Genomic DNA, 18,354 nt, shown 5'->3' with positions numbered 1-18,354 from the left:
AAAAGTAGGTTTCCCGGAAGGGTCTCAGGAGGGCGTCTCCTATTCGTCTGGGGAGGCCTGGAACCTTGGTGTCATGGACTGTTCTGATCAGCTCTCTGATCTCTGCTGATCGGGGCTTCTCAGGTTTTCCGTACGATGGGTTTTGTTCTGCGGATTTGATTCCATTTTTCGTAGGCGTCAACTTACAGTGCCTGGAGCATCCAGATGCTCAGCCTTCTGGCTTAACCATTCCTGTGTTGTTGTTTTTTTTTTTTTTTATAATTTTGATGATATTGATAACAATGATAAATATACTTATCGATAATCATCATCACCAACCTATTGCAAAAATATTAGTGCAATAACAGGAATGAAAATTACTACAACCTTGAAATATTTCAAACTATTGTCACAATTGAGAGGAACCAGAAATTATATTACACTGGAAAAATTGAGTAACACCTGTTCCTGAGTTGAGCTCTTTAGATTTTTACATATCATTTCGAAAATATTAATAATAATAATGACAGTGTATTTTCTTGTCCACCAAACTTTTTTTTCTTTTTTAGTTTTAACAATCATTGAACTCATTGATTAAGATGAAAAGTTATTTTGTGTCAAAGAATCAAAGATGAATAGAACCGTAAGAACTTCAGACTGCACTAGTTGTCCACTTATCCCTCTCAGTCTGATAGGACGTCTCATTGCTCCTCATCATGAGTTGCCAGAAAGTCTCTCATTAATATTACAGAAAACACAAATTTATCATTTATCAATAAAGCTGTCGAATTTACACAAACTTTGCCAGCCCGCTCTCAGATAAGCAATTAATATGGGAGGAGAGAGAGAGAGAGAGAAAGAGAGAGAGCGGAGAGAGAGAGAGAGAGAGAGAGAGAGAGAGAGAGAGAGAGATCCTGGAAATGATGTTGCAAGCAAGAAGCAATTAACAATGACTTCGATACTTTGATGAAGAAATCTATTCATGGTACAAAAATTATTTATATTACCTGTAAAGCTTTTCGTTAATTATAAACTTGTATAAACAAATAATAATATTGAAACTGCCTCAAATGTACAGTGTAACCTTGCACATTGAAAAAGAAAGCTTTGATATGATTACACCTTCAAAACAAATATAATACACTCCTTATTGATTAGCAACAAAAAATATGATTAGATTCAGATAAATTTCAAGATCAAAAAGAAAAGTAAATTTCAAATTTCAAAAGCAAATTCAAAATGGAATCTCTCGAAAGCAGATTTGAGAGGGATTCGGTAACTGACCATTAGCTCATATACGATTTATCCATCATAGCACAAATGCTTGTCTGAAATCCCATTTGCATATAGATTGACTAACCACTAAAGGAAAGCAACAGATAGCCACATCTGGCTCTGCTAATATTGCTTTTAGTCGAATCTCTTGGTCGTTTATCACTAGATTCTTTTCTTTTAATGAGCACTAAATCGTCATAGAAGTAAGTTCTTTCATCCATTCCCAGAGAGCAGAGTAATCATGTACAATTATTGAGAGTCTTAGAAAAGAGGACCAAAATGAATATTCCATTAAATCTTAGCACTATTTTTGATTATAAATGATCTGGAGTGATTAAAGAAACCTTTCCTTTTAATAATAAAGATGAAAAATATTTTCCTTCTTAGGGTAACTCGGAAGAAAATAAGATATGAAAATTTAATATTCCAATGAAGATAACCATGAGAGAAACTAACAAAACATTCTTTCGAGAGAGGAAGGCTTAGGAGGGCCAGAATCATTACAATAAATGTAGCAATAAGAAAGGCAATAAAATTATCTTTATCAGTAACCAAGAGAAATAGAAAAATCCCAAAGAAAAAGTAACCAGGACCGAAAATCCTAAAGAAATTTTTTCTCGTAATTTAGCCACGAAAACTACCAACAAATTCTGACTGCGCTTTGCAAGCAGGATCGACATCTCCAGGACGAGGAACAAATAGGAGAGATTGAACCGATTCCTCAGAGTTCCTCAGGGGAAGCACAACACCAACTGAACGTAACCAGACACATTCAAGAGTTTGTTTACAATTTCGTCCAGACAGAAAACCCCTTTGAGGCTATGAACCTACGATTAAATTCTTTATCTTTAGATATTCATATACAAAAATACGATGAGACGTCTCTGCTACGTTAGGTGAAGAACGTGGTGGATATTTGAAGCTTTCTTTCCAATATATATACCCGCAATATATTCCACTTGAAAAGGGTCATGACAATCATTTACGTAATGATAAGATGCTCACATAACATTTGGAAAAAATCCTCTCTTGTTCTATTTCTTCTTAACTTTTCAGTAAAAGAAGAATTTTGTTTGTTCATTCCATCGGGGATTATTGTAATTTTTGTGGAAATAATGTAATAAAGTTATAAACGATATCTTTTAGGTATGAATACCCTAGTGTTATAAAGTACAATATGATTGACTCAGGTCTCACCTATCCAACTATCTTTCCCATCCATCTATCTATCAGGGAAAGGGAAGAAGGAAGCAGTTAAAGCAGAAGCAAGAATGTTTACAATGTAGCTGCAAATGAAAAGGAAACCTAACAAGTTGTTTTGTAAATCATCCGAACTGAGGAACCCGAAAATGAAATCCCAGTGTGTACAGAAAGGGGAACATCGTCTGAAAAGGGGAGAAGTCACGTACCTTCTGCATAAATGAAATAATGCACTCTCTAGTATCTTATTTATTCTTTGGAATTATTACTAATTGTTTTGAATAGGATGCTGATTCAATAGACTCTGCTTGCGAATCATATGGAGTGCTCACTATCGCATACAGACACATGAAAACTGTAAGATGTCATACATTGTGGGTGTCTGTATACGTATATCCTGCCTCTTTAAAACTCGATTTCATTGAAAAAATCTCTTGAAGACAAAACGTCAAATAATTCTCTTCATCTTGTTAAGTCTCACATATTCCCATTCTCTACACATTTACATCTGTTTACTTTTCTCGTTCCTGCTCTTCTTTTTCTTCTTTGTGTTCTGGTCTCTATTGAAAATCTGACTGAGGTTGTAAGTATTCATGCAATTTTGTCAAGTCCAGTCACCAAAGTCCCGTTGAAATATTATGCAGTTTGCCTTGATAAAGTAATCATGAGACTCAAAAGTAATAAAAAAACAAAGATAGAAAGAGAGCCATGAAAAGCAAAAGTGTATTCAGCAGTCGAATAGGACAGAGACAGATCGCAAAAGCTTTTTATCATCTTTTATGTAAGAAAGCCAGATTCCTAAAGTAATTGAGATCATTTACCTGAACTGAAATTGGTTTTTGAGGAATCCCTTTATCAAGTGCATGACAAGTTCTTTTTGCAATTATAAATCAAGATTATCCATTTTCTTTCAGTACAAGTAGCAGAGTCCTATTCGTCATTTTGTCAGAGCGAGAGAGAAGTACAATAGCATTTCAAAAATGGAATGAACCATAATTTATCTCTTCGGTTTCTCCTGCTTCAAGATTCGTAAGGAAAAAGAACAGAAACAAAGAACGATCAAGTTTCCTTCGGAGTTTCAGTTTTTTCATATTTAAAATCTTCCTCTTGCTAATTCTTCCTTATTTATTTCCTGTTCATTTAACTCTAAATTTTGATATCTAAAGTCTCTTGTAATTACATAATCACAAATAACCCTTTCCTGATATTACCAGTCAATCGACCGGTGAATCCAGTAGGGTTCAGTATGGTCATTGTTAGGTAGGTCGTTCCTTGGATGGGTAACCACCAAACATTTATAGAAGTCTTTGGGATAAAAACTCCCTTAAACTCTCTCGGGACTAGACACACACACACACACACACACACACACACACAACTATATATATATATATATATATATATATATATATATATATGTATATATATATATATATATATATAGATATATATATATATATATATATATATATGTATATATATATATATATATAGTATGTATATATATATATATATATATATATATATATATATATAGCATGTATATGTATATATATATATATATATATATATATATATATATATAGATATATATATGTATAATATATATATACATATATATATATATATATATATATATATATATATAATACATATGTATATATATATATAATATATATATATATATACATTTATATATATATATATATATATATATATATATATATTATAGATATTAAGATATAAAGTAATTTATGTACTGTTGAATTCGGGCAACTTAGCGAGTATCGTCAAAGGGAATCATAAGCGATAAATGGTGGTACCGAAGTGACTCCAACGACTTCCAATCGACGTTCAAGGACAATTAGGTTAAGCCACAATTCCCCGAATATGGACTGCAGAGTCGGCATTAACTTATACTTCTCTCGATAGACTCTAATGGTCTTGACGTCGACTGGAGTCGTTGGAGGGTACTATCGTGGTACATTGGTACAAATCCATTTATCACTCATAATTCCGCTTCGGTGTATTTGGCAAAGTAGCGCCAGTTGCATATTAAACGACATGTGTTGCTAAATGTTTGTATATTAATTGTTACTGCAATGGGATAAAAATGCTTCTATATATATATATATATATATATATATATATGGGTATATATATAATATATATATATATATATACATATACCATATATATATATACATATATATATATATATATATATATATATATATATATATATATATACATATATATATATGTATCATATATATATATATATATATATATATATATATATATATATATATATATATATATATGATATATATATATATACATATTTACATATATATATATATATATATATATAATATATATCTATATATATATATATATAGTATATAGATAGGATCATCTTATATACTATATATAGATCTAGATATATATATATAGAGATATATATATATATATATACTATATGATAGTATATATCTATATCTATATAAATAAAAATATCTATATATATATATATATATATATAATATATATATAGATATATATATATATATCATATATATCTATATATCTATCTATATATATATATATGATATATATATATATAGTATATATATATATATCGATATATATTATATATATATAGATATATATATATATAATATATATATATATATCATATCTATATCTATATCTATATATATATATATACATATATGTATATATAATAGATATAGATATATCATATATATATAATATATATAGTATATATATCTATATCTATATATAATATATAGACTATATGTATATATTATATATATATATATATATATATATGATATACTATATATATACTATATATATATATTATATATATATATTATACTATATATACTATATACGGTATATATACATATATGTATAATATATGTATAGATATAGATATATATATATATATATAGATATATATATATATATATATATATATATATATATATATACGTATATATAAGCGTTATGCAATTGCGTGGACATACATCAATTTGACTGTATGCGTATCCATTTTTCACTAGATATCTGGATACATATTGTACCCTTTCTTGTATCACTAAAACGATCTATATATCAATATATTAAAGTTGATTGAAATTTTTACGAAATGATACAACGAAACAACCAGTTTATTTATGAAAACGGTGAGTTGTATTTCTGTACCCTATCGAAATATTTTTACATAAATGATTTTACACTGGGATCTTGAAAATGCCTTTGTCGCAGGAAAAAAGATAATAATGCCATACATACGAATATCGTATATGAAACAGAGGATTGGAGAGAAGCGGGAAGGGAAATTATGATTTGGAGAAATGAGGGACATAATATCTAACAATATCAGGATGAAATGAAGGTTTTTACTTTATGGTAATGAATTTAAATCATTCCTCCTCTCCCTTAAGTGAAGTGACCGTCTTCACTCAACATTTTAAGTGCATTTTTTCACTATAGTTGGACCATTTAGCGTCATTACTTTAGACCATCAATTCGTGTATTCTTGTATTTGCTGACGAATACAAAAATTTCGTGTCGACCATATTTTAATTTGACTCCAAAGCATTTCCTCCTCACTCGGCTGCTACTGAAAAGGAATTACTATTAAGGAGTTGATAGAGCATTGGACACTTACAATATTTACTTCTCTTTCTCATTTTATTAGAATAAAAACGTAGACTGATTAAGATGCATAATGTTTTTTATGAAGGCGAGTAAGTTACTAATGAAGCACGTACAACTGACAATTTATTAAATGTTGGGTCATGCTCTTCCTATAGATATATTGTAACCTCGAACTTGAGGCAATACACCTAACAGGAAACTCTTTTTTCACAAACAGATAAATCTTCAGAACGATAATAGAGCAAATAGAAACCATTTCAGTATTCTCGAACAAAATAAATATAATGCCGAAAGCGGAAAGGTGACAACACGCCACCTTCCGTTGCAGATGTGACGTTGACGTTTCCAAAGGTCTTTGTCTTTTTCATTAGTATCTAACTCCTCTTGTATATGAAACTGATTTAATCAATATCATCTAAATATTCTGATTATCATTATTATAATTATGTTTACTATACTTGAAATGCATATTACTTTTTTACTTTATTACATAAACCTCAAATAGCAAAAGAAATTTTACCTAATTAAAAGCGTTTGAAACAGCAAGGAACTTGCATTATGTTTGGTTGAATCTAAAGTTTAACTTGAGAGAGTTTAGAACAGAGAAATTCCAAGGATATTTATTATTTTGCAAGAAAGACCTGATGAAAAAAAGCAAAGATTTCAGCTTCGGAGGAAAAATAAGGAGTTATTTACAAAGAGGGATACATAATTGCGCTTCTGAGAGATTAAGAAAAGGCAAAAATGCGTTGAGTGTGGAACGTTGATCAATGAGCATTACACAAGAAAAGTTTGTGAAAGGAAGGAGCTGGAATACAATGCCTGAGGGAGTTTTCGAAAGAAAAAACAACAAAGGCAGTTTTGGGTCTGGGTAATTAATCGATGTTGCTGTAGAGAAGTCGTTCAAAGAAGTTATGTGGAAGTGAAGACTTGGTGTTATTAGCGGGAACACTAGTTTAGGAAAGAGAAAAGTGAAAGGGGTTGAGGGAAGGATTGGAGCTTCTAGGATTCAAAATGACGAAACAGCAGAAGAGGCAGAAATCTTCCAAAAGGGGGGAAAAAAAAAAAAAAAAAAAAGACTCACCTGTCAACGGGAACATTTCCTTGACTTGCAGAAAACCTCAATTGTATCAGTTAGTCAATAGCGAAACATGGCTGGTTCACAGACTTCCACACCTGATCCAGGAAAATCACAGTGATTAAGAATATATATTATTATTTTTTTCGAATTCGAAATGCCGAATTCTCAAGCCTTCACTCCACTCCAGAGACACTGGTCTGAAGTATGAAAACTGGAATTTCCTGAACTGTTTCTTTTGCTTATTGTATTATATTTTGAAACAAATTTATGAATAAGAAATTTGACGGTAATGAATTAAGTATGATGACTAAAACAGTGATGAAAGAAAGACGAATTTCATTATAGAAGCTAATAAGAGCCCTCAGAAATGAAGAAATAAGAAACAAATATCATCATAAAAGCTCTCCTGGACAACAAAATTTAATATAGGAATTATTTTAGAATACGGTAAACGTCACACTCAAGTATTCTTGTCCATTCAAAGTCCTCCTACAGTAGAAAACGGGCAATCAGTTGCCCTCCCTTCCTCTGGTTATTATGATTCTTAATCCTAAGAGGCACACCAGACAGCCAGATACTTAGCAATGAAAGAGACACCAAACTACAAGGCATTGAAGGAACAACTCAAGGTTGAGATTAAAAACAGTTTTAAAACTGGATAGATAAAAAGTTATAAAATGTCCTTGGCTGGCATTCATAGAATCCCTTTGGAGAAAAACTGTCGTTAACGGATTAAAAAAAAGCCATTAACGAAATAAAAACTGTCATTGAGTGTCAATTCCGCATCGAGTTAGAGAAACTTTCTTAAAGTTGGTTTTCTGTAAGAGTGGAGAAAAGTCATCTAGCAGATTGCAAGGGTTCCTAGAGATTGGGACATTATCAGAAAATAACTATTTTTAGTAGTCGAGCAACTGATATAGTTCTTTCTTCTTAACAATATTGTCTCACTGATTCCCGAAGAGCATTTCACAATGTAGTATTTTCAGGGTCTCCTTCAGTTGTCATTGATGGAGAAGCAGAAAAAAAAGATAGCGAAAATAAACATCAGATGTTATGTTATCATAAACTCCTTAATAATTTATTATCATATTTATTTGATCTCACAAAAATGATATTTCTATTATTACTGAAGTGTTGTTGATGCTAAAGTTTTTTTATGTATTTTTCCTCGCAGTTTGGCTTCTCTAATATTACTTTTTAACAGACTGCGATTTCAACAATAGTAACAAAAACCGTTCAAGAGATAATGGTAAAACCAATACAGTAACAGTATCAATAGTGAAGGCAATATCTGTGATAGTAGCACAGTAACCAACCTCAAAATAATCACGTAACCGAACGAGGAGCGTCATGCTTCGAATATAAACAAACTGCCTACCAAATATGGGAAGAAACGTCGGTTTCCTATAAAAGCTACTGCGAATTTACAATTCCGAAATAGAATATGATATCCTTGTTTCTTTATTTCTGAAGGCTGCTTCAGTCTAAACGCGCTCTTAGATGTCTCTCCGTGTTGTATCATAAAGAGCCAAAAGAGAATGAGAAGGAAAGAGCCTTTTATCCCGAGACCTCCAGATGAGGCCACCCAGCGACTCTCTTTGATGCCAGGCGGGAGGAGATATCGGTCGGCTCCCTTTTTAGCGCAAATGAATGAATTCGCGAATCCATTAAGTTCGTCGACGATCTTTTTTTTTCAAATTTTCTTTTTTATTTATTTATTTTTTTTTTTAGGGGTCAAAGATGGACAGGGGAGAAGGAGCTGTCTAATTTCCGTCGGTCCTCTGAAATTCTTTGAAATGACACCGATTCCTTCACGTCCTTAATGACAAGCTATTATGGTGAACATTTTGACGGGAGAAGGACGTTGCATTTCTTCTTCGTTTTCTCCTTCTTCTGCCTCTTTATTTATTTTTTTTATTGAACTACGGTCACTGCGTCATACTTACAATCAGCAGATTGCACATTCATTCCAGAAAGGTTTCCTTTATCATTTAGGCTTAATGATAAGGAGTTAGAAAGGTTAGTTTTTTCACAGTACAAATATATGCCAGAGGGCTCGAGTAGTTAGTAGTTTGGTTAAGTTGAAAAAAATAAAGACGGTTGGGTTCAATAAATAGAAAATTGCTTTCCAAATTCTCTAGTTCTTTCCTGCAAGCTTATGACTTCCCAACAAAATGTGGAATTCTTTATGCTGCATTTTTTATTTAACTTATTGTATTGGTATATCTTAATTTTTTAGTGGCAAGGAAACTAATTACTCCTGATTGATAACATGGCAGAACATTCCCAGTGATGCTTAAAGCATTGGATGTTCTTAGTTAATGATGAATGAAGGATCCAGTTTTATAGAAGCAAAAGTTATTTGGCTATGCGTTATATAGACTATAATGTTCTACACGTCACTAAAAATACACACTAACACACGCAGACATACACACTACACACACACACACACACACACACAATATATATATATATATACTATACACACACGCACACACACACACACACGCATATGTATATATATATAATATATATATATATATATATATATATATATATATATATATATATATATATATATAGATATATATATGTGTGTGTGTGTGTGTGTGTGTGTGTGTGTGTGGTGTGAGTGTGTATGTGTGTTTGTGTGTGTGTACATATTTATAAAATTTTAAAGTGAATGGATGGTCTCATATAGAGATAGCATGCCATAGTACCCACATGCATTTACATATGTATAAATGGTTTAAAAATGGAAACTAAAAAATCTACAAATGAGTAAATATGTAAATGTAGTAAGTGTCATCGTCTTTTATAGGGTTATTTGCTCTTTCCACTGAGCTTAAGACAAATGACAATGACTTTCAGACTAATGGGAAGTTCAGTTAAAACTTGATGGTATTACTCTCATGTTTAGTGAACGTCTATCATATTCTACTTCTCAGTTAGTGATTAGACAGTTATAAATATCAAGAGTCGATTAATGACACAAGGGTCGACGCTCCCTCTACCCCTCGATACACCGAGAACAGTCATGAGCAATAAAGCTGGAAATATTAATTTCGTCCACAAGAGATATCTGAAGAAAATCAAATGTTTACGCTTGAATTGAAATTAGACTTTAAAACAGTTCAAGGTCTGTAACATTTAAATTCCAACCCTCGAATAATACGGTTTCTTGTGGCTTTGAAAATACATAAAAAAAAAAAATTAGACCTAATCAGACTGCACAAGTTACCTGCCTCCAAGTTACATAAAAATCAGCGGAAAGAGACAGACGGTAAATATTAATTTATCTGGTAAGGAAAGAAGAAGACATTTCATTAAAATCAGAGAAAAAAAACGGAGAAGGAAATAATAGCAATAAGAGAGACAAAAATAATTCAGTTATTCATAGGTAAATTATGATAATTATAAATAATAAAAATAATAAAAATCCAAGAGAAACGACAGGTTGCAACATGGTAGAATGGAAATACCATTATGCTGTTATATCATAGAGGAAGTAGTTGTTTGCACTTTAGTTTGTCGGTTCCTGAAACGACTTATCACTTCATAACAGATCCATAAACGACTTTCTTCGCACTGTTTACTTTCAATAGGAGTAAAATATATATATTCATTAAACATACCCTAAACTGCTAAACAAACAAACCAAACCGGGATTTCAAAAATAAAAACTCTGCAAAGGTACTTATGAGAGAGATTCAGTGACTGACCAATAACGTATATACGATTTATCCGTCACAGCGCAATTGCTTGTATGAAATCCCATTTGCATATAGATTGACAAACCACTAAATGAACGCAACAGTTAGCCATATCTGCCTCTGCTAATGTTACTGTAGCCAATCTCGGAGTCGTTTATTATGAGTAATTTTTTACTTTCTTTGAACGAACAATGAAATCGTCAGTTGAGCAATCCTCAGTCTTCTGGAAATTACATTAATCATTTAGATGTCCCATGCTAATCATAATGCAACAGAACAAATTAGTATCTTGTTATCTCTTGTTATGAATATGCTAATAATTACCAGAGTAGTATTTCCATACCCATAACCATGAAAAGTTATGTTTCATTACGTGTAACCTTGAATATGATAAAAAAGTTTCATTTGAAATTCCAAATAAAAAAATTCTTTAATAAAAGACAAAACGATCCGCTAAACCAACATTAGCAGGTATCGTTATTTGGAGCCTTCTTTTAGTGGCATGTCAGTCTGGATGGCAGTGGGATTACTGACACGCTACCAATTGTACTGACAGGTAAATCATCTTTGGAGAGATGACATACTGTCCAGAAAAGCAGCCATGGAAAAGGCAAAAGAAGTCTTTCTAAGAGAATTCATAAGAAGAAACAACAAGAAAGACGAATGGAATCGTGCTTGACCCACCCACACAGCCACCAACACTTCCGCAGGGAGAGTGCGAAGGGAAAGAGCATGCATAGATTGAACTGGACTCCCTGAGAAGTCCCTCGGGGATGCGCACGCCAATTGAACGCAACCAGCCGCATGCAACGGTTTGTTTACTTAAACGCTCCGAGGACACGGCACACCTGGAGGCTATTGGGCTAAGATTAAGCAGTTCACCTTTAAATACAGGCAAGCAGACATGATGACGAATATGTGGGATAGTTTCTTTCCAATTTTTTTATGAAGTCTTAACCTTCATTAAAATTGGCAACTTGTACATAAAATTAGAATGATCCTTTATTTCGTATTTATATCGTCAAAGATGTGTAACAAGTGTTTAAATAAAAACCGAGGCATTCAAAAAAGAGAAACACCAATACAACTTTCCCTAATCATTTGGTTTTCAAGAAGAACGAGATTTTGGTATTCGGTTAAGAACGAATTTCCTCTCCTGCAGACTTTCAAAAGAATAACTTCCAATCATTTGATTATCAACGTAGATCGACTTTTTTTAGTGATGAACATAAAACGACCAAGTTGTTAAAAAGCTGCAAATATAAGAACATTACAGAACTGCATAATTGCCACTTCCGAATAGCTGAGGGAATTTTTATAAATCGAAAGACGTTAAAAAATAGAAAATAAGTAACACTAAAATGAACTGCTGGAAAGACTATTTCCTTTCTTTTTAAAAGACAAAATCGAAAATAAACATGAGAGAATGAATTCCTGGAAAGAATATAAACCAGAATTAATTTCTACCTCGAGTCTTTATCTGAAAAACGACCCATTACTCCTTCCACAAAGATCAGAAGGCATGACTGAGTCATTATCATGATTCAATGACTAATCCGTCCGTCTTTTTGTCTGAATAACCCAGGTTACAAGTGCTGTATCAATAATGAGTGGATCAGAAAATCATTACAGCGGAAGGTGAATATGACGCACAGAGTTAGCAGTCCAGATGGAAGCTTGATGGTACAATCGTACGTCATTCAAACTGTCAATCCAGAGAAAAAAAGATCACCGGTGCAAAGAGTCATAAGAGGACGTTTTCATAGGAAAGTGTCCTTAGTCCCGCAAGTCAAACTCTCGGAGACAACACACCAATTTAAACTCCTCATTCTCTTTATATTTCCGATATAAAACATTTGTTATTGATGAATAAAAGAAGTTTCACATAATCCTTGAGATTCATTGTACTCTGAAGTTCATCCTAAAAATTCTTATAATACAAGAAATCAGCAAGAAAGAGTTTTTAAATGTCTACCGTTGCCTACCTCATCTAGTTTTACAAGTCGGATTGGCCTTGTCTATACGATGGTTCCCGCAAAGCATGCCAGAATTTTTCATTTCAATGATCAAGTTTCACTTCATAAACATAGATACAAAACTGAATTTCAAAAGAGAAGGCATAATACACTCATTTTTGGTTCACACACATATATATATATATATATATATATATATATATATATATATATATATATATTTGTACATAGATTTATATATATATATAATATATGAGTGATTGTAACCACATTCTCGAGTATTACATATTCTTTTTATGCTACATATGAAAATTATCTGTGAACTGATAGACTCTCATAGTTTTTTTTTCTTCAATTCATGATTTGATATTGATTCATATTTCAGAAAAAGTCCGATTTAATTCATTTTTTTATCCTTTACTCACACCTTTGAAATAAGAGATATTCGTTTCGCTATTACTTTTCATACCACATAAACCATTTGTTATTCACACTACTTGGAAATGATCTGCCTTTATAGTTCCTGTTTATTAGTCTGAACTATCCATCTATTTATCTAAACGTAGTTTATAAAAGGAAATCATTACAAAAGATGAAACCCCTTTCCCAGTATAGTAGTAACTGGAAAGGAAACATTACAAATTAAAGTGTAAATTATCCGAGTTCCTGGTAGAAAAGAGAACATAGGTTGAAAAAGTCCGGATTACTGCACTTTTCAGTACTTTAATATATACCTTGGAATATCCAATTATTGTTGAGAAGAAGGACTTTTTCTATGGCAGCGTTAGAAATAAGAATATTAACTCACTTATGATCTATATGTATGTATAAATATAAACCAGTTTTTTGTCAAACATAGTGAAGTTATTGTACGAATATCTGGCTTCCTGAAACCTGGATTTCATTTTCAAATATTTTTAGTACGAGACCTCAAATTATTCGCCTTCTTCTTATATCTCATATATTCTCATTCACTATTCATTTATACCTTCCTCTTCTTCTTCTGTGTACTGTGATCTCATTTGATACTCTGATTGAGGCTGCAAACATTACTGTTATTTTTCCCTGTTAATTCTCACTGAGACAGTTCGTATACACAAAGAATTTGGTCCCAGAGGACGAAACGTACTTCTAGTGACACCTTAAGACTTCTCAGTCCCTTTCACCTGGACAGGTGAGAAGGTGATCAAGCGACGTCTCTCCGCCTTCAATATTCCCCTTCGAAGAAGCTGTGTAAGAAATTACATCAATTACTATCACCAAATATATTTATCATGACATAAAAAGTTGTAGATCGTTAATATTTTGTATAATTACCTTGATGAAATGACTACAGGATTATATAATCTGAAAAGGACTAGTAACCAGAAGATGCAGAAGTGCATTCAGCGCTCGAAAAGATAGAGAGAACTCTCAAGACTTTGTTTTTAGTTTTCTGTTTCATAACTGGGATCATTTACATAAACTTGGATTAATACTCGAGTTATCGTTGTATCTGGTGCTAACCAGTTTCTTTTTCAAGTAATTTCGAGATTTTCTACTTTTCTCTCGCTAGAACATCCAAGAAAGCCTTGATGACAGAATCCATTCATCACAACCTGGAGGCAAAGAGGACCGCAATAGTCTTTCATCAATGAATGCAGCCATAATCTATACCTTCGCTTCTTCCAGGTAAAAAAATTCACGGAAAAGGAATAAAGAAAATCATGAACGATTAATTTTTCAATGTATATTTCCTCCTCCGCATTTCAGAGGATTCTTTTTGATAACGTTTCCCTTTCCTGTTCTCTTCGATTGTAAGTTATCTACAATTTATAGAATAAATGTTCGCATATACTCTATGTTCGTGCACAGGACCAGATACAAACAGTTACAGACACACTCATAGTATATATATATATATATATATATATATATATATATATATATATATATATATATATATATATATATATATATATTATTATTATTATTATTATTAGGTCTTGCACTGAAAGGACGGTGGGGGTGGGGGGATGGGGGTTGATGTGGAACTTACCATGAAAAACTTTCTAAACTGCTGAAGGTGCTGATTGAGGTAAAGCATAAATAGAAACTCTAAACTGAAAGCTTTACTTTAACAGGGAAAGTTGCAGGTAAACGAGTAAACACGTAAGGTCACTTAACATCACTTACAATTAATGATTAAATCAGAAGAACGGAGGAATTTCGCAATAAGTAGGTCAAACAGAATCCTGCCAAACAACTAAAATGACAAAAAATAAAAAATAACAGGAACTGGAGAAAAATCCACTTCAAAGGACACCGTAGAGTAGGGCAGTGTTTAGGACCACGGTACAAGAACATGTTGAACATTTGTTTCCACAGTTAGCAACTCCTTTTGTAATCGAGAACGCATATGGTTACTTTAGAAAAAGGGGAAAACCAAGGTTAACCAATGAAAGAGAATCGATGGTGCACGGAAGGTGCCAAAGCAACACGATTCAAAACACTGGAAAACACGAGTGAATTTGGGAATTTAATCACTGCACTAATCAAGTCCGGTTTCTGCGGAAATTCGCACTTCGGACAAGGATGAGGATTCAAAGATTACCAAGGGGTGAGGAATGAGAGAATTTTTTTTTAGAAAGGGGCGATATTTTCCAGGAAATAAAGCAAACCAAGTTTATTAGGGTTATACCGTACATATTGCAAAGCTTGAAGTGGTGAGGTGCTTACAAGAGGTCTCCCCTGGTGCGTTTATATATATATATATATATATATATATATATATATATATATATATATATATATATATATATATATATATGTATATATATATATATATATATATATATATATATATATATATTTATATATAAATATATAACTACAAATATATATATATATATATATATATATATATATATATATATATATATATATATATGTATATATGTGTATGTGTGTATATATCTATATATATATATATATATATATATATATAATATATCATATATATATATATGATATATATATATATATATACACATATATATAATATATATATCTATATATATATATATATACATATATATATATATATATATATATATATATATACATATATATATATGATATAGATATATACACACATATATACATATATATATATATATATATATATATATATATATATATATATATATATATATATATATATATATATATATATATATATATATAGATATATACATATATATATATATTATATATATATATATATATATATTATATATATATTTGTAGTTATATTTACCTCTATATATGAATAAATACACACATATATATATGATCAAGTATGATATTCTAAACCTTTTGGTTTAATTAGTTAAACACTGAAACGTGTTTGTAAAATGTCAAATAAAAAGAGAGAGAGGAGAGAGAGAGAGAGAGAGAGAGAGAGAGAGAGAGAGAGAGAGAGAGAGAGAGAGAGAGAGATGATCAAGAAGATACAGTACTAGCTTAACTTCGGATGAATTGCATCAATGGAAACAATCAAAAATTAATTGCATAAGTAACTGAGAAATAAACAAAAAAAAGATAAAGATCTTAAATGGATATCGTGTTCTTGGACATCGAGAAAGTTTTCGAAATGAAAAAGAGATAGTTAGAAGTGCTGCTGCGGAATAGTTGTTCAAAGAAGTTTTAGCAGAAGAGAATTAGTGTTGCTAAAACAGGAATGATATTTTGAAAACTGGAGAAACGACTGGATGTGAAAGAAGGTCTGAAAGAGCAGAACTTGAACTTTAGAAGAAGAAGAACGAGAAAAGATGCAGAGTTCCTTCGAAGAATAATTAGTCAAAAAGAGTTTTTTTCTCAGTTTGAAAATATATATACTTCAAGTGTATCAGAAAGTTGCAAGAATAATACGACAAGTATTCGACTGTCCTCACTTGACAGAAAAAAATCACAGAAATCCAGAACAATTATTAATTGATCTTACTTTTCGACTTCCTCTTATTTGTCCAATAATGCTGTTCACTGTCGTATTAGAACAACGAATTCTGTAACCTTTGCGGGAAGAAGCTCCAAATGAAGGTCATATAATTCAGCATCGTAAGAATTTTGAGAGTTTTCTTTTGGACAGTCGTCTGAAATCCATTAACTGTTGTATTTGCTTTATTGTACAGTAAAGTCCTGTAAATTAATTCATGAATAACACCTCTTGTGAGAGTTAAAGAGATACAAAAAACTAAAGAAATATGAAGAAAATTATCTCAGTCTTTATATCGTTCAGATATTCATGTACCATCTACTGAAATACCTTGAAGGTATTCATAATAAGAAAAAATAATGAACTCTTACGAATATCATTATAAAGGCTTGTTATAAAAAAATTGCAATTCAAGTACTCCTAAAACGATATAACGTCAGAGTCATTAACCATCTCTTTTAGTTCTGCCACAGAATAAACAAGAACGTAAAAAGATGTGTGAAAGGAATAGGGAAGAGAAATTCAATAATTATGTTCTTCGTTTATTCATTGTAAAAATCAAATGGAAAACCCTGAAGTAATTAACAGTGCTAAAAGTTATGAAATTTAGGATAACAAACTTCAGTAAAAAATTCTTAGAGAAGCAAATTACAGCTTAAAGTGTTCCCGACAACACCTAATATATAAAGAACAGTCATTCTTTCTCTTTCGTCGGCTCACATCAGGAATAGATAAGGTAGCTCCACTTTGGGGGGTGCCGATCGTAAAAAATATTTGCCAAAAATACACTAATCAAGACAAGCTAATGAAATTTTCAGCATTATTAGCATTATAATAATGCATATTCCCTGTGAGTTTTATTATCCTACAGGGAAAATTAATGATTTATTTTATGAAAAAAAATGTGAAAAAACGGAAATTTTCCGGGGCCCCTCGTACTGAAGGTTATTTGGTGATTGGTGAGAAACTACAGTCTTGAATAGAATTCGGTCTGACAGAATGTTGGTATATCCACCTGGAACATGCACAAAAAAAAAATTATCAAAATAGAACAGTAAATAAGCACGTAATAACAAATAAAAGAGCAACAACTTCGTAAGTTCAGCGAAAGCCCCACCGAAAAAAATCTCGATTTAGGGACAAAACCTTTTGAGTTGTAGTTATTATATCACTTGATAGCCTAAAACATCTAAAAATTATATTATTTGGACAATCAAAGAAAAAACCCACCCCCACCCTTTTTTTTTTTTTTTTTTTTTTTTTTTTTTGGGGGGGGGGCCGTTTCTTTTGATTGTCCTAAATAATAATAATTTTTAGTGTTTTAGGCTATCAAGTGACATAATAACTACAAACTCTCAAAAGGTTTTGTCCCTAAATCGAGATATGAATTTTTCCTGAATATTTCTTCCTAGCTATAGTTTGATTATTCGGCGGGGCTTTCGCTGAACTTACGAAGTT

Source organism: Macrobrachium nipponense, chromosome 33 (assembly GCF_015104395.2).
Source record: "Macrobrachium nipponense isolate FS-2020 chromosome 33, ASM1510439v2, whole genome shotgun sequence".
In the NCBI taxonomy this organism is placed as follows: Eukaryota; Metazoa; Arthropoda; class Malacostraca; order Decapoda; family Palaemonidae; genus Macrobrachium; species Macrobrachium nipponense.
The sequence above is the reverse complement of the archived record's forward strand: the minus strand, read 5'-3'. Positions refer to the sequence as shown.